The sequence below is a fragment of the Herpailurus yagouaroundi genome, unplaced genomic scaffold, assembly GCF_014898765.1.
Source record: "Herpailurus yagouaroundi ecotype Mexico unplaced genomic scaffold, PumYag 185, whole genome shotgun sequence".
In the NCBI taxonomy this organism is placed as follows: Eukaryota; Metazoa; Chordata; class Mammalia; order Carnivora; family Felidae; genus Herpailurus; species Herpailurus yagouaroundi.
The window spans coordinates 18186917-18207734 of record NW_024412416.1 but is presented as its reverse complement, the minus strand read 5'-3'; the positions used below and the strand labels follow the sequence as shown (position 1 = coordinate 18207734).

General features: G+C 37.1%; 1 protein-coding gene across 1 annotated transcript in view; it reads right to left on the bottom strand.

Moving 5' to 3' along the window:
- The window catches only part of MEF2A (myocyte enhancer factor 2A), a 165742-nt gene that overhangs the window by 144215 nt on the left and 709 nt on the right, over positions 1-20818 (bottom strand).

The window sequence follows — 20818 nt, the reverse complement described above, 5'->3', positions numbered from 1 at the left end:
CACATAAATTAAACCATACAACATATGGTCTTTTGTGGCTTAGTTTGCTCAACAATATTTTCAAGATCCATCCACTTTGTACCATGTATCCATACTTAATTCCTTTTTACTGCCAAATAGTATTCTATTGTATGGAAATACAACATTTATTCATTCATCAATTAATGGACATTTGAGTTGTTTCCACTTTTTACCTATTATAATACTATGAACACTAGTACACAAGTTTCTGTGTGAATATATGTGTTCATTTTTTTTTAAGTTTATTTATTTTGAGAGAGAGAGAGGGATGGGGGAAGGGAGAAGTGGAGGGGCAGAGAGAGAGGGAGAAAGAAAGAATCCATGTTCATCACAGAGCTCGACACGGGGCTTGAACTCATAAACCATGAGATCATGACCTGAGCCCAAATCAAGAGTCGGACGCTTAACTGAGCCACCCAGGCTCCCCTTTACATATTTAGAGTGTCTTCAGATTTTCTTTTCTATAATCTCACTTCATTACAGTAACACCCCCCCCCCCCACAGTGATAGACATACCTGTTGTTATGCCACAGGTATAAATTAGGCACTTTAAGTAATTTACTACGACCTATTTTATTCTCCCAAATAACTTACCAACCCCCTCAATCTATAATCAGCAAGATTACTGACAGTTTTGACAATATTTAATATTTATTACATATCTGATAATACTGTCATTCTTCAAGTGAAGGATGTGACCTCTCAAATGCTGAAGATCCATTTGTTCTACCCCTTAACCTTACCTTAATGGCTAATACTCTCAGTATTCCTTCTCCCAGTTGAGAACCAACAGTCCTCAACTACCCACATTTCAATAACAAGAAGCACATTTTGTCCACACACCAAAACAACAGTAACAAAAAAAGTTTAAAGATCAGCATACTGTAAAATGTGACACTAAGTAGTTAAAATAATAGCCACATAAATACCAGTTTGATTAAACAGCCTGGTAAACCAGTAAAGTCAAATAGATGTCCATATTAATATAGATGTTGGCCAGAATCTAGAAAAGCTTGGACACTGTGTTCATGATATTCTGCAACTTCCTGAAGTTTTGAACTGGAAGAGGCCTTAGAAAGGTCTTTTTAGCGACACAAATTCTAAAGTTTATAGAAATGAAATGGAATCCAGGTGTAAAATCCAGACTACCAATCTAACCCATATTAAAACAGGATTCTCCCTATTTAAAACAAACAACAAAAACACCTGAACAAATGGAAATGAAGAAATCCAGAAGAAAAGGGCCAAACCTAAAAAAGGGATTATGAGATACAAGCTTCTAGTTACAGAATAAGTCACAGAGATGAAAAATACAGCATAGGTAATAAGATATATCAATAAGATGGTAATAACCATCTTGGTGACAAGATGGTAACTACACCTATCGTGCTGAACACTGAGTAATGTATAGAACTGCTGAACACCTATTGTATACTAGAGCTAATATAACACTGTATGTGAATTGTATTTCAAATATATAAAGTTTCCATTGCAAACAACAAAAAGGGAAAGAAAAAAGGTCTTAAAGTTACCATGAAAGATGGATACCATAACTTGTGATTTCTCTTGAAAGTTATTTGATACCTCTAAAGTGCCTGATTCTGATACCCCTTCTTAAGTGAAAGAGAACTGGGAAAAGTTATAACTACTGCCCTAAGAACTGCACATTATCTACAACATAACCTAGAATAATTGTGGCAATTATAAACTACTATAATACTTTACTTCTCTGCTAAGTAGATCCATGGTTACACGTGTCAAAATTTCATCTCACAGCAGAAAAAAAACGTTAAGAACTACTGATCTGGACCAGAAGGAGTAGAGATGTCTTAAAGGCCTTGTTTTAAAAGCCTAGTTCAATCCAGATCCTAGGTTTTACACTTTACAAAGGGTCATTTGAAAGACAGGAATTTAAAGATTCATTTACGGGGCGCCTGGGTGGCTCAGTTGGTTGAGCGTCTGACTTCGGCTCAGGTCATGATCTCGCGGCTTGTGGGTTCGAGCCCCATGTCAGGCTCTGTGCTGTCAGCTAGGAGCCTGGAGCCTGCTTCGGATTCTGTGTCTCCTTCTCTCTCTGCCCCTCCCCCACTTGTGCTCGGTCTCTCTCTGCCTCTCAAAAATAAATAAATGTAACAAAAAAATTTTTAAAGATTCATTTACATTTACCAAGAACCTACAAGAAAAGAATGCAGAAACTAACACACCACCATAAAAATCTTCAATGCAGCATGTATGGGTTTACTGCCCTTAGTATAAGATCAAACACGGTAACTACTGTAAGACAGATACAAAGTACTATTGGATTTCAAAAGAAAAAACTTTTTAATTGGAAAGAACCTGTTTTTTTATGGAGAGCAGAGCCTTGGAAAGGAGACTAAGAAGTGGGATGCAGAAGATACACAGGAAAACAAGAAAAGACATCTTTACCTATGCCTTCTACCTGAAAGGTATGTATCCCCACCAATTCCCTTCAAACAATCAAATTAAAGAATGAGCCTAGCATTGTGCTTTTTAAAAAAGTGTTGCTGGGGAGAATTCTTTAAGGAACTAAGCTTTAGTAATAAAGAAAAAAGACACACACATTAGCATCATTATCCTGTATGGGCATATTACAGAAGGCACTGGTTACTTCCATGCTTAAAAACTCTCAACAGCTCTTCCTTAACTATAAAAAGCAAAGTCCAAACTGCTCAATATTCAAGATGGTCTCCAATCTGGCCTCAAGCCCTCTTTCCTACTTTACTTCCCTTTTTTTTTTTTTAATGTTTATTTATTTTTGACAGACACAAAGAGCATGAGCATGGGAGGGGCCGAGAGATGGGGAGACACAGAATCCAAAGCAGGCTCCAGGCTCCAAGCTGTTAGCACAGAGCCCAACGTGGGGCTCGAAGTCACAAACCATGAGATCATGACCTGAGCCAAAGTCAGATGCCCAACAGACTGAACCATCCAGGCACCCCCGCCACACTTCACTTCTGAAAAGCCTTACTTTTCTTCTGAAAAGCCAAACTAAGTCTGATACATACCTCTAACTTTCCTGTCTTAGTTCCTTTGCTCCAATTGTTTGCTCTATGTGGAGTATCTTCCATATCTCTGACAATTAAACTTGACATTCAACTCAAATATCAATTCTTCCATGAAGCAGCCCCCCCCCCATCACTTCTGAACTTTTCTTCCCTGAACTCCCTAATTCATTCACTGAGTCTAAGATTTACACATCACTTGGTAATTAGCACAGCACAGCAATTAGTGGGAATTTTACCCTACCTAAGCCATTATCTCCTAGAAGCAAATAGCTATATCTCATAGGTGTTTTTATTTCAGAACCAATAATATAAAAACAACAGTTAAAGCACTGATAACAGATAAGGGATAGTCCAAAAGAGGGACTGAAGGATCAGAGCCATGGACATTGCTTTGGGGCTACCATATTTACCAGTCAAAAGAAAAAGGGGAAGGCAATAAAAAGAAAATGTACAAAGTGCATGACAAGTCATTATTTAAGATTTGTAGAAACTATGGAAAAACAAATGAAAGCTTATAAATGAGGATCCAAAGACAACTAGGCATAGGTACTGATTGGCTTTTAAACACCATTAGAAAGCCAGGTCAAGAATTCCAAAGATGTATCATTAATAACAAAAGATTTTAATATATATGTAAGATATCTGACGCTTAAAGTCAATACACCTTTCAATCCTGGTTGGTACTTTTATTTTTTAAAAATGTACAGTGACTAGTTCAAACAAGTCCATGTCTACTCCAACAACATGAAATACTGACAAAAAAATTTGTTAATTCTAGGAAAAGGAATGTTTTAAGGTAACAAATATTTTAAACTGAATTCTAGAACCAACCTAATTCCAACTTTAATTTCTCATGTTAACAAGACAGATAAATAGCATAAAAGACAAAAACTCCGTAAACTTAGCTAGAGTAAATAGACTTCGTGCTATCTTATTAAACATAATAATGAGTACCTAAGCAAGGAATAACCCCACACCTACCATTTACTGTAATCAAAAGATAATTGTCAAGATCATAAAATAGAGAAAACCAAGAGAGTAGAAAAAGAACGAAAAGAGATACATGTAGTTTAATTTTCAAAGAAGTTAACACCTATCAGATCAATTCCCAAGTTTAAAAGTTACCTTCTCCCAAAAGTTCACATACTGGCTTGCTATTAGAATAAAGAAGTACCAAGAAGCCCTTGGCTAAATATAGGCCTACAACTCATTCATGTTATAATAAAACCAAGGCATTTCCAATATACATTCTATAAAAAAATCTTTTTGAGTTAATAACTTTGCTTTACAGAGAAAAGCACTTAAGACTCCTGTAATACCAGAAACTGCATTTGCATGCTAATAGAATGAAGTAAGAGTATTTAAATTTGATTAGTTTATTTCTCTTACAAGGTATTTTCTAGAGTCTTTAGCTCACCAGTGGAAGCTGAATGCCTAGGTCTCTTTCTAACTAAAGGCTTTGTAGCACTGGCAGCATAATTCAAGATTTCTGCTCTTTCCTCCCCCAAAAGTAGAGACTTCAGTGAGGACAACCGTGATGGTATACCTAAGTAACTCTAAAAATATTCCCCCTAAACCATATGAAAAAAAGCAAGAAAGGAAAAAGAAGTTCTATACAAAACCATGTTTTCAGCACAGCCTGAAGACAAAGACTGCTGATACTGCAGAACTGTGAATGAAAACAGAAAAATCCCCTAAATCCTAGCACTTAATCTCTTAGGCTGTCACTCCACCCCTACTTGAACACAGAGGCTTGGTGGCAAGGAGGCAAGCAAAGGAGCCTCAGGGTCATTTGCATGAAAACTGAAAGTATGAAACCTTTCCTAAACCTGGATATACTGGAAAAGTGTCTGGGCAGATCAGAACACAGACTACAGGTAAGAAAGTGCAAAGTTCTGGTGATTTAAAGGAACGGGTGCCATTTAAGGCAGTGGCTGCCACATAAAGGGACACAACTTTGAAACACATAGCTTCTGGGGGAGAAAACAGGCAAAAGGAAAGGAAGAGAGTTCTTTGGCAATTGGACGGTAATAGGAAACAGAAAAAGGATAAAATTTAAGGTCTTGCATGATCAAAGAGAATTATAAAACTGGAAGTCTCACAACCCTTCTCCAACCATTAAAACAAAAATCAACTGAATAGGACTGTTCTATACTGACAGAAGAGGGCACCATTAAACTAGGAATACTGTAAAACACCCCAATACCATAAAAATGAACAAAAGAAAAGTGAAATCCAGAAAAATCAGGAAACTGAATTTGACACTTACCAACTGAGGAAAACCCACTGCCAAAAACAAACTCAAAGCAAGAAAAAAAGGTAAGTCAATACTCCAAATCAAAGACATCCAGACAAACATTTAAGGATATGAAAACTACTTTGAATCAGCAATTCAAAAACTAAAAAAAAAAAAAAAAAAGTGGATAAAACAGAAAGAGAATTTTAAAAGGTGAATGAATTGAAAAAAGAAATGGAGAAACTAAAATTAGAAATGCAGAATAAATTGCAAGGCATCCAAGAAAGAACAACTCAGATGAATATGAGCTACCACAGTCTACCACAAGATTTATAAGCCACATCCATCCACATTTGCTGTTATTTTCTCATCTGATTTCAAATAACTGTCTATCCACCAACTGCTTCACAATCACTCACAAGCCATACTAACACTCATATAAGAAAATTTCATGTCCTTTTCATAGTGAAATGCCATATTACCAAGTACTGCTTAACTATTCAACATGTCTAAAACTAAGCTGTTGTTCTAAATGTATTAGGTCCCTCCTTACTGTGTGTCACTGACAGTTTTTGAGTATTATTCTGCTAACTCCACTGATCCCATGAACTCCATCCATGGTTTTTACTGCATGACTTTGCATAGCATGGTGATTTTTTAGGAACACATATACTGTGTTATAGTAGAACTGAATGTGATCTGTATGTGTGGGTTAATATACACACATCTATTTTCTTAGCTCTGCTGAGAAGGCAGGCACAGACAATGACACCCCAAAAGCAATGAGCACACCCAGCATCCAGATCTTGGATTCTAAATGTCATCCTCCAATAAAAGGAGTCAGGGCTCTTTGGAAAAGAGAGTAATTCCAGGGTTGGGATAGGTAAAACATAAATGAGCCTGGAGTTTCTTGCAGCACCAGAAAGTAGGGAAGTTCTTTTAAAAAAAAGATGAAAGTATGTTCAAAAAGACACAAGAGTCAAACAGGAGGAGCTCTCAATGGCCAAAGTTGGACAATCTGAGAAATAAAATGATAGCATCAAATTATAATCTACAATATAAAATACCTTTGAGTCTATAATGATATAAAATAAGTAACCGAATAGAGAAGTGACATCTCTTCATTAAGAAGAATTCTATTTGATAAATGAGTAAGAAACCAAACAAAACCAACAACAACAAAAACAAAACAAAGTTGCCATTAGGTAACTATTACAATAATACAGGTATCCCCCCACCCCAGCTTTTTGAAAATTTACATTAAGCCACTTCACTTTAGAAAGACCCACAACAGCACCTATTTTCTACCTGAGAGAAATATGGAAAGAGTTTTTTTCTTTTAAGAAAAAAGGCAAAAGACAAAGAATGAATAGAGACAGAAAAAACAAAGAAAAAAGGCAAAAAACAGTATTCAGCATTTATTTTGCAATGAGTCATTACAGAGGCAGCACACACCCTGAGCAGCACCACCAAGCTCCTTTTTCTGGTAACTACACTCAGCATCTCTAATCTCAAGCTGCCATAGTTTTGAATTTTGTTTGTGCACATCTGTGCTTTATCTCTATTCATTCTGCACATCCATTAACATGATGTGTTCTAAGGTATCAGAAAAGCCTAAAAGAGGTTATTTTTTTAAACAAAAATCTCAAAAATTTTTCCATATAAATTAATGGTAATGGCTTCTTTACACCATTTCACCTTTTTAGAAGGTTTCACAGGCACAATCTACTATTAGATAGTGGGGGAAAATCCTCTAATTGTTGCAGGTTAAGTTGCACCCATGAGTGCTAAAAACAAGAAACAGAAAATTAATATACTCTCAAAGTATCTCCCCCATGATATTTATCATTTTCAAAGAGGAAAACTGTGACTTTACAATGGAGAAACCAGCAGAAACCACTTTATGTAATCAAGATTAACATCAGATATTGACATCATGTACTCCTGATATAAAATGTACCTCTTTGATATGCTACCATTACTTCAGTGGTTTTATTGCCAAAAATGCAAAATTCAAATTAATTTTAAGAAAGCAGAGAAACCCAAATTGGACGACATTCTACAAGATAATGACCAGTACTCCTCAGGAAGCATCTGGGTAGAAGAATGAGAAAGGAATGAATTATCACAGATTTGAAGAGACTATATAAAAAATAAATGCAATGTGGGATCCCGGGTTGGATCCTAGGACCAAAAAAAAGGTCATTAGGTAAAAAACTGATGAAGTTCACATAAGATATTTAGTTTAGCAAACAGTATATTAATTTTATGGTTTTGATTATTATACCATAGTGGCCCAACATTAGGGCAACAGTCATACTATTTTTTCAACTCTTCTCTATCTCCAACATTATTCCACAATGTATCTTTTTAGTAAAATATAAAAAAAGAAATACCCACAAAATGATTAGTTTTTACAAAATCTTACTAAGTAAATTATGATAATTCTCATGGCAATTCAAAGTATAATTCATCAATGACATATCATTTTGTTCCAATGTTAATATCCAATTCATTATACTGAAAGAACGTGATTGCAATGGATTATTTGTTGAGACATAAACTGCAGAAGGATATGCAAATTCAATATCATTTTATGAAGTTTTAAAACATGAAAAACACTATATATTTTTAGCAATATAAATGGATATATGCTCTTAAAAATGAATGAATGTAATGAAAGGAATGAATGGAAAAACAGACACTCAGATCAATGGAACAGAATAGAGAACCCAGAAATGGACCCACAAACATATGGCCAACTAATCTTTGACAAAGCAAGAAAGAATATCCAATGGAATAAAGACACTCTCTTCAGCAAGTGGTGCTGGGAAAACTGAACAGCAACATGCAGAAGAATGAACCTGGACCACCTTCTTACACCATACATAAAAATAAACTCAAAATGGATGAAAGACCTAAATGTAAGACAAGAAGCCATCAAAATCCTCGAGGAGAAAGCAGGCAAAACCTCTTTGATCTTGGCCACAGCAACTTCTTACTCAACACATCTCTGGAGGCAAGGGAAACAAAAGCAAAGATAAACTATTGGGACCTCACCAAAATGCAGGACCTCATCCTGCACAGTGAAGGAAACAATAGGCAAAACTAAAAGGCAACCAACAGCATGGGAGAAGATATTTGCCAACAACATATCAGATAAAGGGTTAGTATCCAAAATCTATAAAGAACTTATCAAACTCAACACCCAAAAAGCAAATAATCCAGGGAAGAAATGGGCAAAAGACGTGAATAGACACTTCTCCAAAGAAGACACCCAGATGGCCAATCGACACATAAAAACACATGCTCAACATCACTCATCATTAGGGAAATACAAATCAAAACCACAATGAGATACCACCTCACACCTGTCAGAATAGCTAACATTAACAACTCAGGCAACAACAGATGTTGGCGAAGATATGGAGAAAGAGGAGCTCTTTTGCATTGTCGGTGGCAATGCAAGCTGGTGCAGCCACTCTGGAAAACAGTATGGAGGTTCCTCAAAAAACTAAAAATAGAACTACCCTATGAACCAGCAATTGCGCTACTAGGTATTTATCCAAGGGATACAGGTATGCTGTTTCGAAGGGACACATGCATCCCAATGTTTATAGCAGCACTATCCACAATAGCCAAAGTATGGAAAGAGCCCAAATGTCCATCAATGGATAAATGGATAAAGAAGATGTGGTATATACATACAATGGAGTATTACTCGGCAATCAAAAAGAATGAAATCTTGTCATTTGCAACTACGTGGATGGAACTAGAGAGTATTATGCTAAGTGAAATTAGTCAGAGAAAGACAAATATCATATGACTTCACTCATATGAGGACTTTAAGACACAGAACAGAGGAACATTAAGGGAAAGGAAGCAAAAATAATATAAAAGCAGGGAGAGGGACAAAACATGAGACTCTTGAATATGGAGAACAGGGTTGCTGGAGGGGTTGGGGGATAGGGGGATGGGCTAAACGGGTAAGGGGCATTAAGGAATCTACTCTCAAAATCATTTTTGCACTATATGCTAATTTGGATGTAAATTAAAAAGATAAAATTTTTAAAAAATGAATGAAAAAGGTAAATCCTATTTAAGGTAATGATTACCTCTGCAGAAGAAAAAGGGCAATGGGATTCATAAAAATTCTTACATTCTTACATTACATTCACGCTACATTATTCACTCTGATTTTCGTATACCTGATAGGTTTCATAATTTTTAGCCACTACTGAGAAGCATTCACACTTTTAGCTAGCTGGGGCAATAGTTTCCCACTCTGTTTAGGAAAAAATGTTTCACTGTTGTGGGTTTTTTTGGTTGTGTGTGTGTTTTTTTTTTTTTTTTTTTTTTTTGTTTTTTTTTTGCTCTTGTGTTTAATAGGACAATCTTACTAAGACCCTATCTGAAATTTTTCATTTCTGTTTTCCAAACCAAACAATGAAAACCTTAAGATCATCTAAAATAGGGTACTGTGCCTTAGGACACAGACCTGTCCTTGGCTATACATACACATACACACACACACACACACACACACACACACACACACACACACTTTCCAGATCATGTCCCACCTTCACTTCCACTCCTCTTCAAACACCCATTCCATGGCCAAATCCCGAGGTCTTGTCATTACCAGGAAGTCTTCCACCTCTGACTATACCTCTTCATCCTCCAGGCACTCTCTCACAAGTAAACTCATCATATTCCCCTCAAGCCTGCTCTTCTTCCTGTGCTTCCTGTATCAGTAAACTACCCACTCATTCCCTCAATTGCCCAAGCCATAAACCTAGTCATCACTCTCAACTCCTCTTTCTCTTTCACCTTCCACATGCCCTCCATCACTGAAAACTTCCATTATTCTACCCCCCTATATATCTCTCAAATCCACTTATTTCTTCCATCTGCATCCTATACCACAGTCCAAGCCACCTTACCTCTTAACTAATTTGCTGTAACACCCTCCTAATTATTCTTCCTGCCTACCACTTTTAACTCTCTGAAGAATTCTCCACAGTGCAATCAGTATTATCTTTTTTTTTCTTCCAAGATTCTATTTAAATTCAAGTTAGTTAACATATAGTGTAGTATTGGTTTCAGGAGAGGAATTTAGTAATTCATCACTTACATATAACACCCAGTGCAGCATTATCTTTTTAATTTCCTCCCAGGCTTAAGATATTCTAATTTTCCCTTAAAGCTCAAATTCCTTAACACAGCTTAAGGGCTCTTCATAATCTGGCCCCTACTTATGTCTTCAGCTTCATCTTTCACTACTCCTACAGTGTCTGCCCTCTCTTATACTGCCTGATCCATCCATACTGTACTGAGTTTCTCCAAGCAATCCAAACTCTCTTAAGTGTATCTCTCATCCTTAACACAGCTCTGGTAAAACTACCCACCCTCTTTATAAGGCTAAATGCTCTTGAGGCTTCAAACTAAATGGAAGTGTCACTTCCTCTGGTATAAATTTTCCTGGCCTCCCTGAAACTGGGTCGATCACCCCTTCTATATGCTCCTATAGCACTCTGCATGGTACACATCAAGTGAATAGCAAAATGAATTATAAAACCATATGTCCATACTGCCATCTATGAAAGCCAAGCCTGTTCACTGTATTCCTCATTCACCTAGACCAATGGACTGAACGAATAAGGTAATAAAGACCAAACTGTGAAATAAATTGCTAAAGTAACAGTATGCTTACAAAAAATTAGAACCCAATGACTCATGGTCCAGGCACACAATATTCTTTCCACTATACTCTGTGGCACTTAATTTTACTTTCATAAACAATTCAATGCTAATTAAGCATAAAGTAGGTAACTCAGAGTTTAAAAGGATCTAGATATCATCTCATTTTATAATTAAAGAGATGCCCAGAAAGGTTATTACTTGCTAATGAACAAAACACTATTAAACAGCAATACCAAGACGAGGTATTTTGATGTTCTTTTAATTACATACTTTAATCTCAGGAATTAAGTTTTTAAGCCTTTATTTTTAAACAAAACTTTTTCTTTAATTTTTTTTTTAACGTTTTATTTATTTTTGAGACAGAGAGAGACAGAGCATGAACGGGGGAGGGTCAGAGAGAGGGAGACACAGAATCCGAAAGCAGGCTCCAGGCTCCAAGCTGTCAGCACAGAGCCCAACACGAGGCTCGAACTCCCAAACCATGAGATCATGACCTGACCAAAGTCGGCCACTTAACCAACTGAGCTACCCAGGTGCCCCAGTTTTTAAGCTTTTAAAGTTGAAAAACTTTCAAGTTTTTCATTTCTTCTAGGATAACAATGTTATCAAAAACAGAACAAATTCACTTCAAAGTTTCCACAAAATTACCTAGAATGTTATAACAAACATAACAATATTTAATCACAGTATAAGAGTAATAAAGATAATAGTCGTTACTGTAATTATGTATCGTAAGCAACACATGGGTTATCAACCATGTTCAAGGCACTGTGGAACACAATCACGGAATATACAAAAAGATATAAAACAGCATTCCTAACTCCCAAGAAGCGTACAATATGTTTTGGAAAACAAGAACCAACCATTATAAAGTTGAACAGAAAAACTAGGCAGGGGCACATGGGTGGTTCAGTCACTTGAGCATCCGACTTCTTTGGCTCAGGTCATGATCTAGTAGTTCGTGGGTTCAAGCCCCACATCGGGTTCTGTGCTGACAGTTCAGAATCTGGAACCTGCTTAGGATTCTGTGTCCCCTCTCCTTCTGCCCCTCCCCCACTCACACTGTCTCTCTCAAAAATAAACAAACATTAAAAAAAAATAAAGTAAAAGCAAACAATCACTTAAATTATTAACACTTTCAAAGGAATAGACTTTTCTTCTAAGGAGTTTCAGGAATGTAAAGAGAAATGATAATCTACTGTCTGAGAAATCAGCATAAACTCAAAATTTCTTAGGTTGGTCAGCTGACAGGGCTCTGAAACAGTGGAACTCCAGTATAAAGGAGCATACCAACAACTGCCCAGTTCCTGGTTTCTAAACAGTCTTACAAGAAGAGAAAACAGAACTCCTTGAAGAAATGGCTGATTCTAGGACATGAGCAGAAAAAGCAGATGAAGAGCCTGGAATATCTTAATGTCCCAAAAGTAAGACACTACTCCAAACATGATAGAAACGTGTCAAAATGAGGAGGCTGCAGGATTTCCCACTGACCAAACCTGAGTTAATCTGGAATACCAAAATACTGATAGTAACAGAGTATAATCTACTTAATAAAAAAAAAAAACTATGAATTTATATTGATATTAAGTAAGCAAATGAGAAGGAAAAGCTCTTCTTTACAACAGATTGCCAACTAATAAATGCAGACGAATAGCTAGACAAACACCATTTTGGAACCAATGAGTAATAACAGACTCAGAAAGGAATCAGCAATGAATTATGTGAACGTTTTGGGGAGGACAGAGCATTTACACGGTCTGAAAGTGCCTCCCCACAGATTATTCAATAACAACAATGAGGACAATGATAACTTTTATATAGAGAAATCTGGCAGGCAAACCTTAACTAAGTGATCCAAGTAAACATCACCATCAGTTTGACATCATATTGCCTCCTGATGTGATGCACTGAGGGTATATCATCACTTATTTTGTATTGCTGCCAAAAATGCGTAACTTGAATCTAACAAAGAAGCAATATGACAAACCCAAACTGATGACATCCTACTAAACAAAGGGCCTGTACTCTTCAAAACTATTAATTTCAGGAAAAAGAGAAAAAGGTTGAAAGACTATTTAGAAAAAATGCTATTAAAATGTATTATTGGCACAACTGAAGAAATTTCAACATAAACTATAGACTAAATTACAGTATCAATATTAAGTTTCTTGAATCCATCATACTATTCTTACATGTTATATAAGAACATGTCTTAGTTCTTAGGAGATATCAACTGAAGAATTTAAGGATAAAGGACCATGATGTATGCAACATATTCTCAAATGATTCAATAATAAAATTATAAGAGGAAGAGGAAGAGGAAGAAAAAGGGAAACGGAGAAAAGAAGGAAGAAGGAAAAAGAGATCAACAGAATGGATTCTTGCTATTACATGTTAATGTTCAATGACATTGTATAATATTAATATGTTTTCCTTGTTAGAAAGGTACACAATGCATTAATGCAAGATTCCATCTATCCCCTAGACACATCTGTAAGGTTTTGCCTCAAATGATTTGCCTCTGATTTTAACTGAATAAACTTACATCTAGAGCATACTCCAGAAGATGTAATCAAGGAGCTTAAAGCTATAAATAAAACAGTAATATCTATTTCCAGACTTCAGGGCCACTCTGCAAATATAAAAAATGATAAAGCAATTGTGCTAAACAGTAACAATTAGTGTCTCTAGGTGACCAGTATATGACAGTTCACTGTACTATTCCTGAAACTTTTCTGTAAATTTTTTTAAGACAAAATGTTTTGTTAAAAAACCTGCCAATGCTGAAACTTTACTTTGACGAAAGTCATTTGTGAAAAACAAAATCTTAACTCCCAGATTCTTCTCTCCTTTTCCTTTCATAATCCATGTCAAATTAAGTTTAATACTGTTATGAAAAAAATTTTCAGTATTAAGATAAACATTTTACTAAAGCAGTCCCCAAATGTTTTAAAAAGCCCATTTATAAATCAGCTGTGTATAATGTGGAATGATTTTCACTATTACAAATGGTGGTTAAGTTCCTGATATTGGCCACAAAAGCTCTTTGATAAATCTTCTTTAGCAATACAGCAGAAATAGTACTGTATTTCACATATACCATGTTAACTTGCACATCTCCCTAGCTTTTCTGAAATAACATGGAATCTGCTGGATAAGATGGAGAGAGAGAATGTTAGTAAGGAACAACCAGTAACTAATTGTAATTTCTAACACCGTTTTTACTAGGTTACACATTTGAAACTGGAAATAGAGCCCTCAGACAAGATGGCTACTCGCTGTCCAGAAAGAAGGCACACGGAATCTCAGGAAATGCCACTTGTGCTCAACAGCTCTGGGATTCCTGTCCTGACCCAAAATGATGACGACAACATGTTAATATGTATAGAAAATACGTAAGGCAGTGCTTTGTAGTGAAAAGTACCTTTATAATTTTGAAAGTCTGATGTGGGTACACTGGTTTGTGGTCAGTCATTTTAGTTGATTAAGACAACTTCCATTCACCATTTACTGAACATTCACTATGTACCATGATAGACTGGTAGGTCCTGAGCATACACAAAGAACAAAATAGTCCCTGACACAAGAACTCAGCACAGCAGAAGAAAATGACGTCAATTATAATCCTTTAAATCTAAAAATGGAATTACTCTTCAAATTGTGTCTGTATCAAGAGCAAGGGAGACAAATTGTCTAGAGACTAAAATTGGTACCATACCTGACACCTGAGCCACAACTTAAAGGTAAGAGCATTCCGATCTCCAGCAAAAACATGCACAAAGATACATAAGCATTAATTCAAAATTTTCTGTCTTCCGAGTGTCCTACAGTGTGCTAACACCTGTGGAGACTGTTATCAAGAAGACAGACAAGGCCTCTGCCTTTAAGGAGTTTACATTCAGATAATGGACAAATAAGGAATAACAAAACATGTACAAATTACAGTGTCTTGAAGTAAGTGAGATGCACAAAAGAGTAACTATCAGAGTGCAACATTAAAAAGGGTGTGCTGGGTGACAAAGTGAGACTTGGGCCATATTCCAAAGGGTTTGGCCATGCAGCCTTCTGAAGAGTATTTCAAGCAAGTAGTGCAAAAAGTGCAAAAGACCCTAAAACAGGAAAGGACATATAAGGTTTAAAGAACAATAAGAGGACTATGTGGCTGGCACACAATAAAACAGGGGAAGAACAATGAGAAGGAGAAAGATTATTCAGGGCCATTCAGGCCATGGAAAGAAATACAGACTTTATTTGAAGAGGAATGGGAAGTCATCGGAAGATTTTAAGCAGAGTAATGACATGATTTAGGATATTAAAATGATCCCTACAGCTGCTATGTGAAGAACCAACGTCTGAGGAGCAAGAGAAGAAACAAGCCCAGTTAGGAAGCTACTGCAGCAATTCATACAAGAGATAATAATGCCTTGAAATAAAGAGGGGGCAGTGAAGACTAGAATGGCAGACTGGCGCAAGATAAATTCTTAAGGTACAAGAGAATGTATGGATGGACTGGATTTGAGAGAAAAGAAAAGAATCCTGGCATATCTTTTAAGTTCTTGACATGAGTACTGCCATTCACTGAGATGGGTAAGGGCCAGTAAAGACATCAGAGTCTGGGGTAAGAAGGAGGAAGGTTGGGGGAGAGGAATAAATAACTATATCTCAGTCATATGGTTAATATTATGTTTGAGATTCCAACTAGATTTCCAAGTGGAGATCAGGCTCGGGAAAATTCTGGGGTAAAAAAATAAAAGTGGGAGTCATCGGCATGAAAATATATGGCATTTTCAGGGAAGAGCAAACAGCTGGCCTTAACTGGGTCACAGAAACTGAAGGGTAGTGGCTGACGATGAGTTTGGAGAGACTAGAATCATTAAAAAGTGAACCATGATGAATTAATGCCAACAACAGAAGTAACAGCAACAGTGACAGTAACAGTAGGAGGAAAAAAAAATGTAGGTACCCAGCATTGTGCTAAAGGCTTTATAATAAACATCTCATTTAATCCTCTCAACAACCCTATGAAGTAGGTAATATTACAATCACTATTTTATACACTGAGCCTCAAGAAGGTTGAGAAACTGCCAAACAACACAAGGTGCTAGAGTTAGGTATTCTAACTTAGGCAGTCTTCAATCTTATCCCTTAAATTACTGCCTCTCTACTGATTTTATATGCCTTCAAAGTTTTCCTTAAAAGAATGACATTTAGATGTAAATTTTAGAAATATAGTCCCCGTCTCTATGTAAAATGCGAATGGCTAGGGAATAAGAGGTGAGACTTGTAAGCAAGAGCACCAGAGTTTTACTAAACCAAGAGTTACAAGTTATTTTACCAGGTTACATGAAGAGTATCCCTTTGTTACAAGAGTCACAAATCATACCTCAAACTAATCCAAGCCAACCTGCATATGCATGGTGCTTGTAACAAAAATAACCTGGTAAAAAGGTCCAGCTCATGCAGTATAAATTTGCGCTCCAATACCAAAATATTTCCCAAAACATGTAACTTTACTGATGGTTGAATTATTTTTTAAGTTCATAAAGTTTACATTTTTGTATAAGGAAGAAAATAAAATTAGCATTGATTCAAAACAAGATGTGCCTTCATTGATATTTATTAAAAATCTGATCAACTAGTGTGCTTTTCACCCATGTTAATAACTCCTCTGGCTTTCAGCATCATCACTTAGGAAACCAATAAAGTAAATTACCTGCTGTCATATACTAATGTTCAAACAGTTGATATTCCACCTCACAAACCAGCTAATTTTTTTTAACTCATCAGTTTATGATTTCAAGTGATTAAGACAATTCAATATTAAATATTTAGTTTAGTAAATATCAATTAAACTCAATAAATACAAATATTACTAAAATCAGTAAATAAACATCCAAACAAAAATACAGTATTTATTAATACTGTATATGGCAACACATATGCTATACAAGAGATAATAAATGAGTTTATACTCTTAATTATAACACACTGAACACAGGTCCATTTATTAAAGATTACACTGATAAAGCATACACAGATTAAATCATTTAATTCCACAGAGCAGGTAAAATGAAATATAAAAACTTACAGATACCCACTAAAGAAAGGCTATTTTTAAAAATATACCTATTCCAGGTAGGAAATAAAGATATTTTTCTAATTTCAAATTTTAAATACTGTATCTTGAAGACAACTCGCATGGATAATTCACAAAAAACATGTTTCAGTGAAGAGTAGGGAATATACTTACATTGAATTCTAATTTTTTTTTAATATTTAGAGACATTATAGAGGTTACAATCAATGATTGCAAACCAAAAACCTAATGTAGACTGGCCAACTAAACATTTTATATATAATCTGACAATAAATTTAAAATTCTGGGATTTGGGGGGTTCCTGGGGGGCTCAGTCGGTTAAGTGTCCAACTTCAGCGCAGGTCATGATCTCACGGTTCAAGCCCCGTGTTGGGCTCCGTGCTGACAGCTCAAAGCCTGATGCCTACTCCAGATTCTGTGTCTCCCTCTCTCTCTGCCCCTCCCCTGCTTATACTCTGTCTCTCTCTCTCTGAAAAACAAACATTAAAAAAAATATTTTAAAAAATGCTGGGATTTTCATGTTCCAAAAGTAAATGAGCAATCTCCTGCATTTACACATTATATGAAGTCCTCTTGGTCACAGACGGAGGCATCGGATACAGCACTTTTACAGTCTTCATAGGAAATAAGGGAAAATGTATGGAGAGGAAGGGATGTACAGAGGAAGGGATGAAGGACATCAGGCGATATGCACTTTTGTACATTAAGCCTCAGGTAGTGTGCTAAGAACTCTCACTCCCATTATTTCATTTAATGCTAACAATTCCATGGGGCAGGTAGTATAACTCCCTCCCACTTTACAGAAGACATCTCATAAGTGACACCTTATGAGTAAGTGGCGGAGTTGGGATCTGAACCAAGATGTGATGACAAAGTCTAGCAGCCTTCCTTTATGAGGACTTGCAAACACAGCAGGACGTGTTAAAGTGTTCTTTTGCAGGAGGTTATCTAACTAGATTGATTTTGCAGGAGGTTATCTAACTAGGCACTCACTTCCCAATTTACTAAGAATGTACACAGATTTTCTCTCTCATCTAGAAAAGAGCAATGATCATTTTCAACCCACAAAGCAGTATTTTCAGTGCTCCATCACTGCTAAAAGAAAACTTCAGCTAGACTTTGTAGCATTCATATGCACCATGAGCACCTCTTCAAAAAAAAAAAAAAAAAAGTACGGTCTAATTACAAGACAAAACACATGAAACTGAAAATGCCCAGAGAAAATTCAAGACCATCAACATTGTATGTTAGACTGAACTCCTCTTGCCAGACTTACAAGCAGTGAAGAGAGTGAAGAAAAAAAAAAAAAGGTGGCCTTCCAAAACCTGACTGAAAGGCATGCTACTGCTCAAAAACAAATTGCTTAGTTTCCTCCTCCTAAATCAGAACATAAATCTATTAAAAGACTTCTGAAGTATTTCAAACTTCAGAATTATTTTCTAATCGAAAACACTTTTATTATTACTTAACCACCCTCAGAATATACTGATATTTCTCTTGGTAGCCAAATATTGCTACTACTTGCACATTAATAAAATTAATATTAACCTGTACTGCATCCTATACAAAACTATAATGCAATTGCTTTGAAAAATAAAACATCACCACCAGAAAACAACTCAATACCTTTAAAAGACTATTTCCGGTTGCATTTACAAAAAACAATCTTTGTCACACATACCCATTAAGGAAACATAGAAACTCTTAAGCATTTGGAAGGAGATTATTCTCAAACCATAATTCAGCACAGTGACATTACAATTATTATTTCAGAGCCCCAATGAGCTATTTTCCTTCCACTGGGCACCCCCCCACCTCTCACTGCCTCCCTCAAGAATTTAAACTTTTGCTAGGAAGTAATTTATGGGGTTAAACATAATTTTAGCCCCTCGGTTCCAATATGAACAAAACCATGGTTTTATATATAACAAAATGTGAATCAAATGAAACAGATATGCAAATAATTACGTTTAGAAAAATATTTTTACTCATAATTGCTGACTGCTTTAACGAACACATTTCTATTGGAAACACTTCCAACACTATTGTTAAAAACTAGGTCTGTACAAAGTATTTAAATCACTAGCTTTAGCTCTTCAGAGTTTAATTATAATACCATTATCACAACTTTCTACAGTGCTCAGAGAATTAAAAGTGATTCCAGAATCAATTAGTGTATCATTATACACACTAATCTTAATAATTTATAGGACACAAGTGTTCCTTATGTTTGGTATAAAGCCTAACTAAAATTGGTATCCCTTTTAATTTAAACACCTTGTGGACTTTTTTCCTAAAACAAAAGTTGCCATTTGGTAAAGACTGAACCCTCGAAAAATATACCCAAAAAAACCCCCCAAAACAAAAATGTACATACAAAAGCCATAACAGCACAACACAGCTATTTAATCCTCACTTTCTAAATTCATACTAAAATAGATGCCATTTTTGCGTTTTCAAAAAAAGATTTTTTTTCAAACTATTTTGTTTACCTTTTCCACAGACTGTTCAAGTACTGCCAAGGTAACAGATTTTAAAACTGACAACTGGAGCACTTGGCAATTGCCAAAACAACACAGCTGGATTCTTAAAGGGAAAGTACTCTTGTGTAATGTACACCTAATTACAGCTTTGGAGAACCTTCTCTTCATATAGTAAAAGATGATACGAGACACAGGGGAAACAAGCTGTGCTAAAAAAAAAAAAAAAAAAAAAAAAACAAAAAAAAAACTTGAAAAATCTTAGGCATTTGTTCAAAAAATACTTACACCATTGTCAACACATCACATCAAGCCTTTCAAATAGCGCATTAATTGCAATACCAATCTTACTGTCAACTAAAATGCAGGTCAACGCTGCCGCAATTCTTCAGTCTACACGCGGTTTCCCTGCTGGACCATGACGGCGGAGGGGGGGGGGGGGCTCGCTTCGTACCTCTGGAGCCACACTTCAGGTCTGAAGAATGTTTTTATAGTCACACTTCCACGGGGAGGGAGGGGAGATCTGTTTTTCTAATTAAGAGATGCTCACCTCTTCCAAACTTGTTTGCACTACCTCACCTACCGACTTAATCCCCGCTGTTCGAAGACAGAGGATATCCAACTAAAAGGCAAAGTTTCTACCACATAAAACCTTTCCTGGGAGCCGGGATCTACCGGGATGTCAGGGGTAGCTCGCTGTTCCCTCTGTAGCCTCCCCTTCCCCGCTACGTCTCCCAGAACCCGCGGGCGTCCGCACCCCGCAGGTGCCCCCGGCCCGGGCCGCCCCAAATACCGACCCCGCCACTGACATCTGCACACACGCGCCCAGAGTTCGGACCTCAGTGTTCCGCCCGCTTCGACCAACCTTCTCCCAAAGCAGAAGTGGGGGAACTTCTTCAAGTCCGACCAAAACGCAGAGCGCCCTCGGCACGAGGGGTCAATCCCTCTGGGGAGACCCGGGCCGCGGAGGGCAAGAAGGAGGAAACGGGCCTTCGGGCGGAACCCCCCGGAGAGACTCCGGGCCCCCAGAGAAGTCCCTCAACTTTCAAGAAGGCGCCGTCCACCACCGCCCCCCAGCCCCGTGCGCGCACGGGGAGGCTCCTCGCGCCGAACCCGCGCGGCCGAGCCTCCCTCCGCCGGCCCGCGCGACAGCGGTCAGACCCCGGGCCCGCCCTCGGGGCACCCCGCCCCCACCACCGCGGGCGCCTCGCCCCTCCACGCAGACCCCGCGCGACCACCCCGCGCCGCCTCC